Source organism: Rhinoderma darwinii, chromosome 3 (genome assembly GCF_050947455.1).
Source record: "Rhinoderma darwinii isolate aRhiDar2 chromosome 3, aRhiDar2.hap1, whole genome shotgun sequence".
NCBI lineage: Eukaryota > Metazoa > Chordata > Amphibia > Anura > Rhinodermatidae > Rhinoderma > Rhinoderma darwinii.
In genome coordinates this window covers 413,416,574-413,433,246 of record NC_134689.1, presented here as the reverse complement: position 1 = coordinate 413,433,246, position 16,673 = coordinate 413,416,574, and the positions used below count along the sequence as shown (strand labels likewise).

The 16,673-nt window shown below is 38.2% G+C and overlaps 6 non-coding genes across 6 annotated transcripts; 2 read left to right on the top strand and 4 right to left on the bottom strand.

The window, feature by feature from the left end:
- Positions 1 to 383: 383 nt before the first annotated feature.
- TRNAE-UUC (transfer RNA glutamic acid (anticodon UUC)) lies at positions 384 to 455 on the bottom strand. The gene has a single exon. It is a non-coding gene; the product is annotated as a tRNA-Glu (tRNA).
- A 1,377-nt stretch (positions 456 to 1,832) lies between these two features.
- TRNAE-UUC (transfer RNA glutamic acid (anticodon UUC)) lies at positions 1,833 to 1,904 on the bottom strand. The gene has a single exon. It is a non-coding gene; the product is annotated as a tRNA-Glu (tRNA).
- A 3,739-nt stretch (positions 1,905 to 5,643) lies between these two features.
- On the top strand, positions 5,644 to 5,716 carry TRNAM-CAU (transfer RNA methionine (anticodon CAU)). Its single transcript has one exon. It is a non-coding gene; the product is annotated as a tRNA-Met (tRNA).
- Positions 5,717 to 9,268: 3,552 nt separating this feature from the next.
- TRNAM-CAU (transfer RNA methionine (anticodon CAU)) lies at positions 9,269 to 9,341 on the top strand. Its single transcript has one exon. It is a non-coding gene; the product is annotated as a tRNA-Met (tRNA).
- A 6,269-nt stretch (positions 9,342 to 15,610) lies between these two features.
- Positions 15,611 to 15,682, bottom strand: TRNAE-UUC (transfer RNA glutamic acid (anticodon UUC)). The gene has a single exon. It is a non-coding gene; the product is annotated as a tRNA-Glu (tRNA).
- A 653-nt stretch (positions 15,683 to 16,335) lies between these two features.
- TRNAE-UUC (transfer RNA glutamic acid (anticodon UUC)) lies at positions 16,336 to 16,407 on the bottom strand. The gene has a single exon. It is a non-coding gene; the product is annotated as a tRNA-Glu (tRNA).
- Positions 16,408 to 16,673: the final 266 nt, after the last annotated feature.

The window sequence follows — 16,673 nt, the reverse complement described above, 5'->3', positions numbered from 1 at the left end:
GTTGATTTCCTTGTCATTTTTGAGTGAGTAGAAGAGATGGGAATGATTTGAGCTTTAAATCCAAAATAGGATCTTGCCTAAAAAGAAACAATATTAAAGCAAAGTCCCAATCAGATTGGGTGAAATAGTCTGATGGTTTCTTATTTATTGGCGAAACTAGTTCATTAAAAAAAGGAAAATTAGCCAAACTGACAGGATAAAGGGGTTGTTGACTTGGAGTGAGAAGGGAACAATAGGAATTATTTGAGTTTTCAAGCTCAAATAGGATCTGGTGAAAAGAGGAGGAATGGGTAAACAAAGATAAGTTAGAATTTATGGCCACAAAGAGCACTTTTATCCTATAACGCTCAACCTTTGAAAGTGCAAGACTAGTAAAAGGTTCTTTCCCATACCGGGAGTCGAACCCGGGCCACCTGGGTGAAAACCAGGAATCCTAACCGCTAGACCATATGGGAGCAGTTATTAAGTATAATGAGTCATGGACTAAGAAAAAGTGGGAATAAAGAAAATGTATATATATTTTTTCATTTTGCCGATTTGAGCTTGTCTACAAACATCTGGTGGTTGCCCCGTTAGCGCAGTAGGAAGCGTGTCAGTCTCATAATCTGAAGGTCGTGAGTCCGATCCTCACACAAGGCACTGTTCAGTGAGTTTTTGTCTTCCTCCATTCATGCAGGAAATCGGGTTTTTCTGCCGAAACGTTTTTAATATATGAGGAAAGTGTTGTTGATTTCCTTGTCATTTTTGAGTGAGTAGAAGAGATGGGAATGATTTGAGCTTTAAATCCAAAATAGGATCTTGCCTAAAAAGAAACAATATTAAAGCAAAGTCCCAATCAGATTGGGTGAAATAGTCTGATGGTTTCTTATTTATTGGTGAAACTAGTTCATTAAAAAAAGGAAAATTAGCCAAACTGACAGGATAAAGGGGTTGTTGACTTGGAGTGAGAAGGGAACAATAGGAATTATTTGAGTTTTCAAGCTCAAATAGGATCTGGTGAAAAGAGGAGGAATGGGTAAACAAAGATAAGTTAGAATTTATGGCCACAAAGAGCACTTTTATCCTATAACGCTCAACCTTTGAAAGTGCAAGACTAGTAAAAGGTTTTTTCCCATACCGGGAGTCAAACCCAGGACACCTGGGTGAAAACCAGGAATCCTAACCGCTAGACCATATGGGAGCAGTTATTAAGTATAATGAGTCATGGACTAAGAAAAAGTGGGAATAAAGAAAATATATATATTTTTTTCATTTTGCCGCTTTGAGCTTGTCTACAAACATCTGGTGGTTGCCTCGTTAGCGCAGTAGGCAGCGTGTCAGTCTCATAATCTGAAGGTCGTGAGTTTGATCCTCACACAAGGCACTGTTCAGTGAGTTTTTGTCTTCCTCCATTCATGCAGGAAATCGGGTTTTTCTGCCGAAACGTTTTTAATATATGAGGAAAGTGTTGTTGATTTCCTTGTCATTTTTGAGTGAGTAGAAGAGATGGGAATGATTTGAGCTTTAAATCCAAAATAGGATCTTGCCTAAAAAGAAACAATATTAAAGCAAAGTCCCAATCAGATTGGGTGAAATAGTCTGATGGTTTCTTATTTATTGGCGAAACTAGTTCATTAAAAAAAGGAAAATTAGCCAAACTGACAGGATAAAGGGGTTGTTGACTTGGAGTGAGAAGGGAACAATAGGAATTATTTGAGTTTTCAAGCTCAAATAGGATCTGGTGAAAAGAGGAGGAATGGGTAAACAAAGATAAGTTAGAATTTATGGCCACAAAGAGCACTTTTATCCTATAACGCTCAACCTTTGAAAGTGCAAGACTAGTAAAAGGTTCTTTCCCATACCGGGAGTCGAACCCGGGCCACCTGGGTGAAAACCAGGAATCCTAACCGCTAGACCATATGGGAGCAGTTATTAAGTATAATGAGTCGTGGACTAAGAAAAAGTGGGAATAAAGAAAATGTATATATATTTTTTCATTTTGCCGCTTTGAGCTTGTCTACAAACATCTGGTGGTTGCCTCGTTAGCGCAGTAGGAAGCGTGTCAGTCTCATAATCTGAAGGTCGTGAGTTCGATCCTCACACAAGGCACTGATCAGTGAGTTTTTGTCTTCCTCCATTCATGCAGGAAATCGGGTTTTTCTGCCGAAACGTTTTTAATATATGAGGAAAGTGTTGTTGATTTCCTTGTCATTTTTGAGTGAGTAGAAGAGATGGGAATGATTTGAGCTTTAAATCCAAAATAGGATCTTGCCTAAAAAGAAACAATATTAAAGCAAAGTCCCAATCAGATTGGGTGAAATAGTCTGATGGTTTCTTATTTATTGGTGAAACTAGTTCATTAAAAAAAGGAAAATTAGCCAAACTGACAGGATAAAGGGGTTGTTGACTTGGAGTGAGAAGGGAACAATAGGAATTATTTGAGTTTTCAAGCTCAAATAGGATCTGGTGAAAAGAGGAGGAATGGGTAAACAAAGATAAGTTAGAATTTATGGCCACAAAGAGCACTTTTATCCTATAACGCTCAACCTTTGAAAGTGCAAGACTAGTAAAAGGTTTTTTCCCATACCGGGAGTCAAACCCAGGACACCTGGGTGAAAACCAGGAATCCTAACCGCTAGACCATATGGGAGCAGTTATTAAGTATAATGAGTCATGGACTAAGAAAAAGTGGGAATAAAGAAAATATATATATTTTTTTTCATTTTGCCGCTTTGAGCTTGTCTACAAACATCTGGTGGTTGCCTCGTTAGCGCAGTAGGAAGCGTGTCAGTCTCATAATCTGAAGGTCGTGAGTTTGATCCTCACACAAGGCACTGTTCAGTGAGTTTTTGTCTTCCTCCATTCATGCAGGAAATCGGGTTTTTCTGCCGAAACGTTTTTAATATATGAGGAAAGTGTTGTTGATTTCCTTGTCATTTTTGAGTGAGTAGAAGAGATGGGAATGATTTGAGCTTTAAATCCAAAATAGGATCTTGCCTAAAAAGAAACAATATTAAAGCAAAGTCCCAATCAGATTGGGTGAAATAGTCTGATGGTTTCTTATTTATTGGTGAAACTAGTTCATTAAAAAAAGGAAAATTAGCCAAACTGACAGGATAAAGGGGTTGTTGACTTGGAGTGAGAAGGGAACAATAGGAATTATTTGAGTTTTCAAGCTCAAATAGGATCTGGTGAAAAGAGGAGGAATGGGTAAACAAAGATAAGTTAGAATTTATGGCCACAAAGAGCACTTTTATCCTATAACGCTCAACCTTTGAAAGTGCAAGACTAGTAAAAGGTTTTTTCCCATACCGGGAGTCAAACCCAGGACACCTAGGTGAAAACCAGGAATCCTAACCCGCTAGACCATATGGGAGCAGTTATTAAGTATAATGAGTCATGGACTAAGAAAAAGTGGGAATAAAGAAAATATATATATATTTTTTCATTTTGCCGCTTTGAGCTTGTCTACAAACATCTGGTGGTTGCCTCGTTAGCGCAGTAGGAAGCGTGTCAGTCTCATAATCTGAAGGTCGTGAGTTTGATCCTCACACAAGGCACTGTTCAGTGAGTTTTTGTCTTCCTCCATTCATGCAGGAAATCGGGTTTTTCTGCCGAAACGTTTTTAATATATGAGGAAAGTGTTGTTGATTTCCTTGTCATTTTTGAGTGAGTAGAAGAGATGGGAATGATTTGAGCTTTAAATCCAAAATAGGATCTTGCCTAAAAAGAAACAATATTAAAGCAAAGTCCCAATCAGATTGGGTGAAATAGTCTGATGGTTTCTTATTTATTGGTGAAACTAGTTCATTAAAAAAAGGAAAATTAGCCAAACTGACAGGATAAAGGGGTTGTTGACTTGGAGTGAGAAGGGAACAATAGGAATTATTTGAGTTTTCAAGCTCAAATAGGATCTGGTGAAAAGAGGAGGAATGGGTAAACAAAGATAAGTTAGAATTTATGGCCACAAAGAGCACTTTTATCCTATAACGCTCAACCTTTGAAAGTGCAAGACTAGTAAAAGGTTTTTTCCCATACCGGGAGTCAAACCCAGGACACCTGGGTGAAAACCAGGAATCCTAACCGCTAGACCATATGGGAGCAGTTATTAAGTACAATGAGTCATGGACTAAGAAAAAGTGGGAATAAAGAAAATATATATATATTTTTTCATTTTGCCGCTTTGAGCTTGTCTACAAACATCTGGTGGTTGCCTCGTTAGCGCAGTAGGAAGCGTGTCAGTCTCATAATCTGAAGGTCGTGAGTTTGATCCTCACACAAGGCACTGTTCAGTGAGTTTTTGTCTTCCTCCATTCATGCAGGAAATCGGGTTTTTCTGCCGAAACGTTTTTAATATATGAGGAAAGTGTTGTTGATTTCCTTGTCATTTTTGAGTGAGTAGAAGAGATGGGAATGATTTGAGCTTTAAATCCAAAATAGGATCTTGCCTAAAAAGAAACAATATTAAAGCAAAGTCCCAATCAGATTGGGTGTAAAATAGTCTGATGGTTTCTTATTTATTGGCGAAACTAGTTCATTAAAAAAAGGAAAATTAGCCAAACTGACAGGATAAAGGGGTTGTTGACTTGGAGTGAGAATGGAACAATAGGAATTATTTGAGTTTTCAAGCTCAAATAGGATCTGGTGAAAAGAGGAGGAATGGGTAAACAAAGATAAGTTAGAATTTATGGCCACAAAGAGCACTTTTATCCTATAACGCTCAACCTTTGAAAGTGCAAGACTAGTAAAAGGTTCTTTCCCATACCGGGAGTCAAACCCGGGCCACCTGGGTGAAAACCAGGAATTCTAACTGCTAGACCATATGGGATCAGTTATTAAGTATAATGAGTCATGGACTAAGAAAAAGTGGGAATAAAGAAAATGTATATATATTTTTTCATTTTGCCGCTTTGAGCTTGTCTACAAACATCTGGTGGTTGCCCCGTTAGCGCAGTAGGAAGCGTGTCAGTCTCATAATCTGAAGGTCGTGAGTTTGATCCTCACACAAGGCACTGTTCAGTGAGTTTTTGTCTTCCTCCATTCATGCAGGAAATCGGGTTTTTCTGCCGAAACGTTTTTAATATATGAGGAAAGTGTTGTTGATTTCCTTGTCATTTTTGAGTGAGTAGAAGAGATGGGAATGATTTGAGCTTTAAATCCAAAATAGGATCTTGCCTAAAAAGAAACAATATTAAAGCAAAGTCCCAATCAGATTGGGTGAAATAGTCTGATGGTTTCTTATTTATTGGCGAAACTAGTTCATTAAAAAAAGGAAAATTAGCCAAACTGACAGGATAAAGGGGTTGTTGACTTGGAGTGAGAAGGGAACAATAGGAATTATATGAGTTTTCAAGCTCAAATAGGATCTGGTGAAAAGAGGAGGAATGGGTAAACAAAGATAAGTTAGAATTTATGGCCACAAAGAGCACTTTTATCCTATAACGCTCAACCTTTGAAAGTGCAAGACTAGTAAAAGGTTCTTTCCCATACCGGGAGTCAAACCCAGGACACCTGGGTGAAAACCAGGAATCCTAATCGCTAGACCATATGGGAGCAGTTCTTAAGTATAATGAGTCATGGACTAAGAAAAAGTGGGAATAAAGAAAATGTATATATATTTTTTCATTTTGCCGCTTTGAGCTTGTCTGCAAACATCTGGTGGTTGCCTTGTTAGCGCAGTAGGAAGCGTGTCAGTCTCATAATCTGAAGGTCGTGAGTTCGATCCTCACACAAGGCACTGTTCAGTGAGTTTTTGTCTTCCTCCATTCATGCAGGAAATCGGGTTTTTCTGCCGAAACGTTTTTAATATATGAGGAAAGTGTTGTTGATTTCCTTGTCATTTTTGAGTGAGTAGAAGAGATGGGAATGATTTGAGCTTTAAATCCAAAATAGGATCTTGCCTAAAAAGAAACAATATTAAAGCAAAGTCCCAATCAGATTGGGTGAAATAGTCTGATGGTTTCTTATTTATTGGTGAAACTAGTTCATTAAAAAAAGGAAAATTAGCCAAACTGACAGGATAAAGGGGTTGTTGACTTGGAGTGAGAAGGGAACAATAGGAATTATTTGAGTTTTCAAGCTCAAATAGGATCTGGTGAAAAGAGGAGGAATGGGTAAACAAAGATAAGTTAGAATTTATGGCCACAAAGAGCACTTTTATCCTATAACGCTCAACCTTTGAAAGTGCAAGACTAGTAAAAGGTTTTTTCCCATACCGGGAGTCAAACCCAGGACACCTGGGTGAAAACCAGGAATCCTAACCGCTAGACCATATGGGAGCAGTTATTAAGTACAATGAGTCATGGACTAAGAAAAAGTGGGAATAAAGAAAATATATATATATTTTTTCATTTTGCCGCTTTGAGCTTGTCTACAAACATCTGGTGGTTGCCTCGTTAGCGCAGTAGGAAGCGTGTCAGTCTCATAATCTGAAGGTCGTGAGTTTGATCCTCACACAAGGCACTGTTCAGTGAGTTTTTGTCTTCCTCCATTCATGCAGGAAATCGGGTTTTTCTGCCGAAACGTTTTTAATATATGAGGAAAGTGTTGTTGATTTCCTTGTCATTTTTGAGTGAGTAGAAGAGATGGGAATGATTTGAGCTTTAAATCCAAAATAGGATCTTGCCTAAAAAGAAACAATATTAAAGCAAAGTCCCAATCAGATTGGGTGAAATAGTCTGATGGTTTCTTACTTATTGGCGAAACTAGTTCATTAAAAAAAGGAAAATTAGCCAAACTGACAGGATAAAGGGGTTGTTGACTTGGAGTGAGAAGGGAACAATAGGAATTATATGAGTTTTCAAGCTCAAATAGGATCTGGTGAAAAGAGGAGGAATGGGTAAACAAAGATAAGTTAGAATTTATGGCCACAAAGAGCACTTTTATCCTATAACGCTCAACCTTTGAAAGTGCAAGACTAGTAAAAGGTTCTTTCCCATACCGGGAGTCAAACCCAGGACACCTGGGTGAAAACCAGGAATCCTAACCGCTAGACCATATGGGAGCAGTTCTTAAGTATAATGAGTCATGGACTAAGAAAAAGTGGGAATAAAGAAAATGTATATATATTTTTTCATTTTGCCGCTTTGAGCTTGTCTGCAAACATCTGGTGGTTGCCTCGTTAGCGCAGTAGGAAGCGTGTCAGTCTCATAATCTGAAGGTCGTGAGTTCGATCCTCACACAAGGCACTGTTCAGTGAGTTTTTGTCTTCCTCCATTCATGCAGGAAATCGGGTTTTTCTGCCGAAACGTTTTTAATATATGAGGAAAGTGTTGTTGATTTCCTTGTCATTTTTGAGTGAGTAGAAGAGATGGGAATGATTTGAGCTTTAAATCCAAAATAGGATCTTGCCTAAAAAGAAACAATATTAAAGCAAAGTCCCAATCAGATTGGGTGAAATAGTCTGATGGTTTCTTATTTATTGGTGAAACTAGTTCATTAAAAAAAGGAAAATTAGCCAAACTGACAGGATAAAGGGGTTGTTGACTTGGAGTGAGAAGGGAACAATAGGAATTATTTGAGTTTTCAAGCTCAAATAGGATCTGGTGAAAAGAGGAGGAATGGGTAAACAAAGATAAGTTAGAATTTATGGCCACAAAGAGCACTTTTATCCTATAACGCTCAACCTTTGAAAGTGCAAGACTAGTAAAAGGTTTTTTCCCATACCGGGAGTCAAACCCAGGACACCTGGGTGAAAACCAGGAATCCTAACCGCTAGACCATATGGGAGCAGTTATTAAGTACAATGAGTCATGGACTAAGAAAAAGTGGGAATAAAGAAAATATATATATATTTTTTCATTTTGCCGCTTTGAGCTTGTCTACAAACATCTGGTGGTTGCCTCGTTAGCGCAGTAGGAAGCGTGTCAGTCTCATAATCTGAAGGTCGTGAGTTTGATCCTCACACAAGGCACTGTTCAGTGAGTTTTTGTCTTCCTCCATTCATGCAGGAAATCGGGTTTTTCTGCCGAAATGTTTTTAATATATGAGGAAAGTGTTGTTGATTTCCTTGTCATTTTTGAGTGAGTAGAAGAGATGGGAATGATTTGAGCTTTAAATCCAAAATAGGATCTTGCCTAAAAAGAAACAATATTAAAGCAAAGTCCCAATCAGATTGGGTGAAATAGTCTGATGGTTTCTTATTTATTGGTGAAACTAGTTCATTAAAAAAAGGAAAATTAGCCAAACTGACAGGATAAAGGGGTTGTTGACTTGGAGTGAGAAGGGAACAATAGGAATTATTTGAGTTTTCAAGCTCAAATAGGATCTGGTGAAAAGAGGAGGAATGGGTAAACAAAGATAAGTTAGAATTTATGGCCACAAAGAGCACTTTTATCCTATAACGCTCAACCTTTGAAAGTGCAAGACTAGTAAAAGGTTCTTTCCCATACCGGGAGTCAAACCCAGGCCACCTGGGTGAAAACCTGGAATCCTAACCGCTAGACCATATGGGAGCAGTTATTAAGTATAATGAGTCATGGACTAAGAAAAAGTGGGAATAAAGAAAATGTATATATATTTTTTCATTTTGCCGCTTTGAGCTTGTCTACAAACATCTGGTGGTTGCCCTGTTAGCGCAGTAGGAAGCGTGTCAGTCTCATAATCTGAAGGTCGTGAGTTCGATCCTCACACAAGGCACTGTTCAGTGAGTTTTTGTCTTCCTCCATTCATGCAGGAAATCGGGTTTTTCTGCCGAAACGTTTTTAATATATGAGGAAAGTGTTGTTGATTTCCTTGTCATTTTTGAGTGAGTAGAAGAGATGGGAATGATTTGAGCTTTAAATCCAAAATAGGATCTTGCCTAAAAAGAAACAATATTAAAGCAAAGTCCCAATCAGATTGGGTGAAATAGTCTGATGGTTTCTTACTTATTGGCGAAACTAGTTCATTAAAAAAAGGAAAATTAGCCAAACTGACAGGATAAAGGGGTTGTTGACTTGGAGTGAGAAGGGAACAATAGGAATTATATGAGTTTTCAAGCTCAAATAGGATCTGGTGAAAAGAGGAGGAATGGGTAAACAAAGATAAGTTAGAATTTATGGCCACAAAGAGCACTTTTATCCTATAACGCTCAACCTTTGAAAGTGCAAGACTAGTAAAAGGTTCTTTCCCATACCGGGAGTCAAACCCAGGACACCTGGGTGAAAACCAGGAATCCTAACCGCTAGACCATATGGGAGCAGTTCTTAAGTATAATGAGTCATGGACTAAGAAAAAGTGGGAATAAAGAAAATGTATATATATTTTTTCATTTTGCCGCTTTGAGCTTGTCTGCAAACATCTGGTGGTTGCCTTGTTAGCGCAGTAGGAAGCGTGTCAGTCTCATAATCTGAAGGTCGTGAGTTCGATCCTCACACAAGGCACTGTTCAGTGAGTTTTTGTCTTCCTCCATTCATGCAGGAAATCGGGTTTTTCTGCCGAAACGTTTTTAATATATGAGGAAAGTGTTGTTGATTTCCTTGTCATTTTTGAGTGAGTAGAAGAGATGGGAATGATTTGAGCTTTAAATCCAAAATAGGATCTTGCCTAAAAAGAAACAATATTAAAGCAAAGTCCCAATCAGATTGGGTGAAATAGTCTGATGGTTTCTTATTTATTGGTGAAACTAGTTCATTAAAAAAAGGAAAATTAGCCAAACTGACAGGATAAAGGGGTTGTTGACTTGGAGTGAGAAGGGAACAATAGGAATTATTTGAGTTTTCAAGCTCAAATAGGATCTGGTGAAAAGAGGAGGAATGGGTAAACAAAGATAAGTTAGAATTTATGGCCACAAAGAGCACTTTTATCCTATAACGCTCAACCTTTGAAAGTGCAAGACTAGTAAAAGGTTTTTTCCCATACCGGGAGTCAAACCCAGGACACCTGGGTGAAAACCAGGAATCCTAACCGCTAGACCATATGGGAGCAGTTATTAAGTACAATGAGTCATGGACTAAGAAAAAGTGGGAATAAAGAAAATATATATATATTTTTTCATTTTGCCGCTTTGAGCTTGTCTACAAACATCTGGTGGTTGCCTCGTTAGCGCAGTAGGAAGCGTGTCAGTCTCATAATCTGAAGGTCGTGAGTTTGATCCTCACACAAGGCACTGTTCAGTGAGTTTTTGTCTTCCTCCATTCATGCAGGAAATCGGGTTTTTCTGCCGAAACGTTTTTAATATATGAGGAAAGTGTTGTTGATTTCCTTGTCATTTTTGAGTGAGTAGAAGAGATGGGAATGATTTGAGCTTTAAATCCAAAATAGGATCTTGCCTAAAAAGAAACAATATTAAAGCAAAGTCCCAATCAGATTGGGTGAAATAGTCTGATGGTTTCTTACTTATTGGCGAAACTAGTTCATTAAAAAAAGGAAAATTAGCCAAACTGACAGGATAAAGGGGTTGTTGACTTGGAGTGAGAAGGGAACAATAGGAATTATATGAGTTTTCAAGCTCAAATAGGATCTGGTGAAAAGAGGAGGAATGGGTAAACAAAGATAAGTTAGAATTTATGGCCACAAAGAGCACTTTTATCCTATAACGCTCAACCTTTGAAAGTGCAAGACTAGTAAAAGGTTCTTTCCCATACCGGGAGTCAAACCCAGGACACCTGGGTGAAAACCAGGAATCCTAACCGCTAGACCATATGGGAGCAGTTCTTAAGTATAATGAGTCATGGACTAAGAAAAAGTGGGAATAAAGAAAATGTATATATATTTTTTCATTTTGCCGCTTTGAGCTTGTCTGCAAACATCTGGTGGTTGCCTCGTTAGCGCAGTAGGAAGCGTGTCAGTCTCATAATCTGAAGGTCGTGAGTTCGATCCTCACACAAGGCACTGTTCAGTGAGTTTTTGTCTTCCTCCATTCATGCAGGAAATCGGGTTTTTCTGCCGAAACGTTTTTAATATATGAGGAAAGTGTTGTTGATTTCCTTGTCATTTTTGAGTGAGTAGAAGAGATGGGAATGATTTGAGCTTTAAATCCAAAATAGGATCTTGCCTAAAAAGAAACAATATTAAAGCAAAGTCCCAATCAGATTGGGTGAAATAGTCTGATGGTTTCTTATTTATTGGTGAAACTAGTTCATTAAAAAAAGGAAAATTAGCCAAACTGACAGGATAAAGGGGTTGTTGACTTGGAGTGAGAAGGGAACAATAGGAATTATTTGAGTTTTCAAGCTCAAATAGGATCTGGTGAAAAGAGGAGGAATGGGTAAACAAAGATAAGTTAGAATTTATGGCCACAAAGAGCACTTTTATCCTATAACGCTCAACCTTTGAAAGTGCAAGACTAGTAAAAGGTTTTTTCCCATACCGGGAGTCAAACCCAGGACACCTGGGTGAAAACCAGGAATCCTAACCGCTAGACCATATGGGAGCAGTTATTAAGTACAATGAGTCATGGACTAAGAAAAAGTGGGAATAAAGAAAATATATATATATTTTTTCATTTTGCCGCTTTGAGCTTGTCTACAAACATCTGGTGGTTGCCTCGTTAGCGCAGTAGGAAGCGTGTCAGTCTCATAATCTGAAGGTCGTGAGTTTGATCCTCACACAAGGCACTGTTCAGTGAGTTTTTGTCTTCCTCCATTCATGCAGGAAATCGGGTTTTTCTGCCGAAATGTTTTTAATATATGAGGAAAGTGTTGTTGATTTCCTTGTCATTTTTGAGTGAGTAGAAGAGATGGGAATGATTTGAGCTTTAAATCCAAAATAGGATCTTGCCTAAAAAGAAACAATATTAAAGCAAAGTCCCAATCAGATTGGGTGAAATAGTCTGATGGTTTCTTATTTATTGGTGAAACTAGTTCATTAAAAAAAGGAAAATTAGCCAAACTGACAGGATAAAGGGGTTGTTGACTTGGAGTGAGAAGGGAACAATAGGAATTATTTGAGTTTTCAAGCTCAAATAGGATCTGGTGAAAAGAGGAGGAATGGGTAAACAAAGATAAGTTAGAATTTATGGCCACAAAGAGCACTTTTATCCTATAACGCTCAACCTTTGAAAGTGCAAGACTAGTAAAAGGTTCTTTCCCATACCGGGAGTCAAACCCAGGCCACCTGGGTGAAAACCTGGAATCCTAACCGCTAGACCATATGGGAGCAGTTATTAAGTATAATGAGTCATGGACTAAGAAAAAGTGGGAATAAAGAAAATGTATATATATTTTTTCATTTTGCCGCTTTGAGCTTGTCTACAAACATCTGGTGGTTGCCCTGTTAGCGCAGTAGGAAGCGTGTCAGTCTCATAATCTGAAGGTCGTGAGTTCGATCCTCACACAAGGCACTGTTCAGTGAGTTTTTGTCTTCCTCCATTCATGCAGGAAATCGGGTTTTTCTGCCGAAACGTTTTTAATATATGAGGAAAGTGTTGTTGATTTCCTTGTCATTTTTGAGTGAGTAGAAGAGATGGGAATGATTTGAGCTTTAAATCCAAAATAGGATCTTGCCTAAAAAGAAACAATATTAAAGCAAAGTCCCAATCAGATTGGGTGAAATAGTCTGATGGTTTCTTACTTATTGGCGAAACTAGTTCATTAAAAAAAGGAAAATTAGCCAAACTGACAGGATAAAGGGGTTGTTGACTTGGAGTGAGAAGGGAACAATAGGAATTATATGAGTTTTCAAGCTCAAATAGGATCTGGTGAAAAGAGGAGGAATGGGTAAACAAAGATAAGTTAGAATTTATGGCCACAAAGAGCACTTTTATCCTATAACGCTCAACCTTTGAAAGTGCAAGACTAGTAAAAGGTTCTTTCCCATACCGGGAGTCAAACCCAGGACACCTGGGTGAAAACCAGGAATCCTAACCGCTAGACCATATGGGAGCAGTTCTTAAGTATAATGAGTCATGGACTAAGAAAAAGTGGGAATAAAGAAAATGTATATATATTTTTTCATTTTGCCGCTTTGAGCTTGTCTGCAAACATCTGGTGGTTGCCTCGTTAGCGCAGTAGGAAGCGTGTCAGTCTCATAATCTGAAGGTCGTGAGTTCGATCCTCACACAAGGCACTGTTCAGTGAGTTTTTGTCTTCCTCCATTCATGCAGGAAATCGGGTTTTTCTGCCGAAACGTTTTTAATATATGAGGAAAGTGTTGTTGATTTCCTTGTCATTTTTGAGTGAGTAGAAGAGATGGGAATGATTTGAGCTTTAAATTCAAAATAGGATCTTGCCTAAAAAGAAACAATATTAAAGCAAAGTCCCAATCAGATTGGGTGAAATAGTCTGATGGTTTCTTATTTATTGGCGAAACTAGTTCATTAAAAAAAGGAAAATTAGCCAAACTGACAGGATAAAGGGGTTGTTGACTTGGAGTGAGAAGGGAACAATAGGAATTATTTGAGTTTTCAAGCTCAAATAGGATCTGGTGAAAAGAGGAGGAATGGGTAAACAAAGATAAGTTAGAATTTATGGCCACAAAGAGCACTTTTATCCTATAACGCTCAACCTTTGAAAGTGCAAGACTAGTAAAAGGTTTTTTCCCATACCGGGAGTCAAAACCAGGACACCTGGGTGAAAACCAGGAATCCTAACCGCTAGACCATATGGGAGCAGTTATTAAGTATAATGAGTCATTGCCTAAGAAAAAGTGGGAATAAAGAAAATATATATTTTTTTTTTCATTTTGCCGCTTTGAGCTTGTCTACAAACATCTGGTGGTTGCCTCGTTAGTGCAGTAGGAAGCGTGTCAGTCTCATAATCTGAAGGTCGTGAGTTTGATCCTCACACAAGGCACTGTTCAGTGAGTTTTTGTCTTCCTCCATTCATGCAGGAAATCGGGTTTTTCTGCCGAAACGTTTTTAATATATGAGGAAAGTGTTGTTGATTTCCTTGTCATTTTTGAGTGAGTAGAAGAGATGGGAATGATTTGAGCTTTAAATCCAAAATAGGATCTTGCCTAAAAATAAACAATATTAAAGCAAAGTCCCAATCAGATTGGGTGAAGTAGTCTGATGGTTTCTTATTTATTGGCGAAACTAGTTCATTAAAAAAAGGAAAATTAGCCAAACTGACAGGATAAAGGGGTTGTTGACTTGGAGTGAGAAGGGAACAATAGGAATTATTTGAGTTTTCAAGCTCAAATAGGATCTGGTGAAAAGAGGAGGAATGGGTAAACAAAGATAAGTTAGAATTTATGGCCACAAAGAGCACTTTTATCCTATAACGCTCAACCTTTGAAAGTGCAAGACTAGTAAAAGGTTTTTTCCCATACCGGGAGTCAAAACCAGGACACCTGGGTGAAAACCAGGAATCCTAACCGCTAGACCATATGGGAGCAGTTCTTAAGTATAATGAGTCATGGACTAAGAAAAAGTGGGAATAAAGAAAATGTATATATATTTTTTCATTTTGCCGCTTTGAGCTTGTCTACAAACATCTGGTGGTTGCCTCGTTAGTGCAGTAGGAAGCGTGTCAGTCTCATAATCTGAAGGTCGTGAGTTTGATCCTCACACAAGGCACTGTTCAGTGAGTTTTTGTCTTCCTCCATTCATGCAGGAAATCGGGTTTTTCTGCCGAAACGTTTTTAATATATGAGGAAAGTGTTGTTGATTTCCTTGTCATTTTTGAGTGAGTAGAAGAGATGGGAATGATTTGAGCTTTAAATCCAAAATAGGATCTTGCCTAAAAATAAACAATATTAAAGCAAAGTCCCAATCAGATTGGGTGAAGTAGTCTGATGGTTTCTTATTTATTGGCGAAACTAGTTCATTAAAAAAAGGAAAATTAGCCAAACTGACAGGATAAAGGGGTTGTTGACTTGGAGTGAGAAGGGAACAATAGGAATTATTTGAGTTTTCAAGCTCAAATAGGATCTGGTGAAAAGAGGAGGAATGGGTAAACAAAGATAAGTTAGAATTTATGGCCACAAAGAGCACTTTTATCCTATAACGCTCAACCTTTGAAAGTGCAAGACTAGTAAAAGGTTTTTTCCCATACCGGGAGTCAAAACCAGGACACCTGGGTGAAAACCAGGAATCCTAACCGCTAGACCATATGGGAGCAGTTCTTAAGTATAATGAGTCATGGACTAAGAAAAAGTGGGAATAAAGAAAATGTATATATATTTTTTCATTTTGCCGCTTTGAGCTTGTCTACAAACATCTGGTGGTTGCCTCGTTAGTGCAGTAGGAAGCGTGTCAGTCTCATAATCTGAAGGTCGTGAGTTTGATCCTCACACAAGGCACTGTTCAGTGAGTTTTTGTCTTCCTCCATTCATGCAGGAAATCGGGTTTTTCTGCCGAAACGTTTTTAATATATGAGGAAAGTGTTGTTGATTTCCTTGTCATTTTTGAGTGAGTAGAAGAGATGGGAATGATTTGAGCTTTAAATCCAAAATAGGATCTTGCCTAAAAATAAACAATATTAAAGCAAAGTCCCAATCAGATTGGGTGAAGTAGTCTGATGGTTTCTTATTTATTGGCGAAACTAGTTCATTAAAAAAAGGAAAATTAGCCAAACTGACAGGATAAAGGGGTTGTTGACTTGGAGTGAGAAGGGAACAATAGGAATTATTTGAGTTTTCAAGCTCAAATAGGATCTGGTGAAAAGAGGAGGAATGGGTAAACAAAGATAAGTTAGAATTTATGGCCACAAAGAGCACTTTTATCCTATAACGCTCAACCTTTGAAAGTGCAAGACTAGTAAAAGGTTCTTTCCCATACCGGGAGTCGAACCCGGGCCACCTGGGTGAAAACCAGGAATCCTAACCGCTAGACCATATGGGAGCAGTTCTTAAGTATAATGAGTCATGGACTAAGAAAAAGTGGGAATAAAGAAAATATATATTTTTTTTTTCATTTTGCCGCTTTGAGCTTGTCTACAAACATCTGGTGGTTGCCTCGTTAGCGCAGTAGGAAGCGTGTCAGTCTCATAATCTGAAGGTCGTGAGTTTGATCCTCACACAAGGCACTGTTCAGTGAGTTTTTGTCTTCCTCCATTCATGCAGGAAATCGGGTTTTTCTGCCGAAACGTTTTTAATATATGAGGAAAGTGTTGTTGATTTCCTTGTCATTTTTGAGTGAGTAGAAGAGATGGGAATGATTTGAGCTTTAAATCCAAAATAGGATCTTGCCTAAAAAGAAACAATATTAAAGCAAAGTCCCAATCAGATTGGGTGAAATAGTCTGATGGTTTCTTATTTATTGGCGAAACTAGTTCATTAAAAAAAGGAAAATTAGCCAAACTGACAGGATAAAGGGGTTGTTGACTTGGAGTGAGAAGGGAACAATAGGAATTATTTGAGTTTTCAAGCTCAAATAGGATCTGGTGAAAAGAGGAGGAATGGGTAAACAAAGATAAGTTAGAATTTATGGCCACAAAGAGCACTTTTATCCTATAACGCTCAACCTTTGAAAGTGCAAGACTAGTAAAAGGTTCTTTCCCATACCGGGAGTCGAACCCGGGCCACCTGGGTGAAAACCAGGAATCCTAGCCGCTAGACCATATGGGAGCAGTTCTTAAGTATAATGAGTCATGGACTAAGAAAAAGTGGGAATAAAGAAAATGTATATATATTTTTTCATTTTACCGCTTTGAGCTTGTCTACAAACATCTGGTGGTTGCCTCGTTAGTGCAGTAGGAAGCGTGTCAGTCTCATAATCTGAAGGTCGTGAGTTTGATCCTCACACAAGGCACTGTTCAGTGAGTTTTTGTCTTCCTCCATTCATGCAGGAAATCGGGTTTTTCTGCCGAAACGTTTTTAATATATGAGGAAAG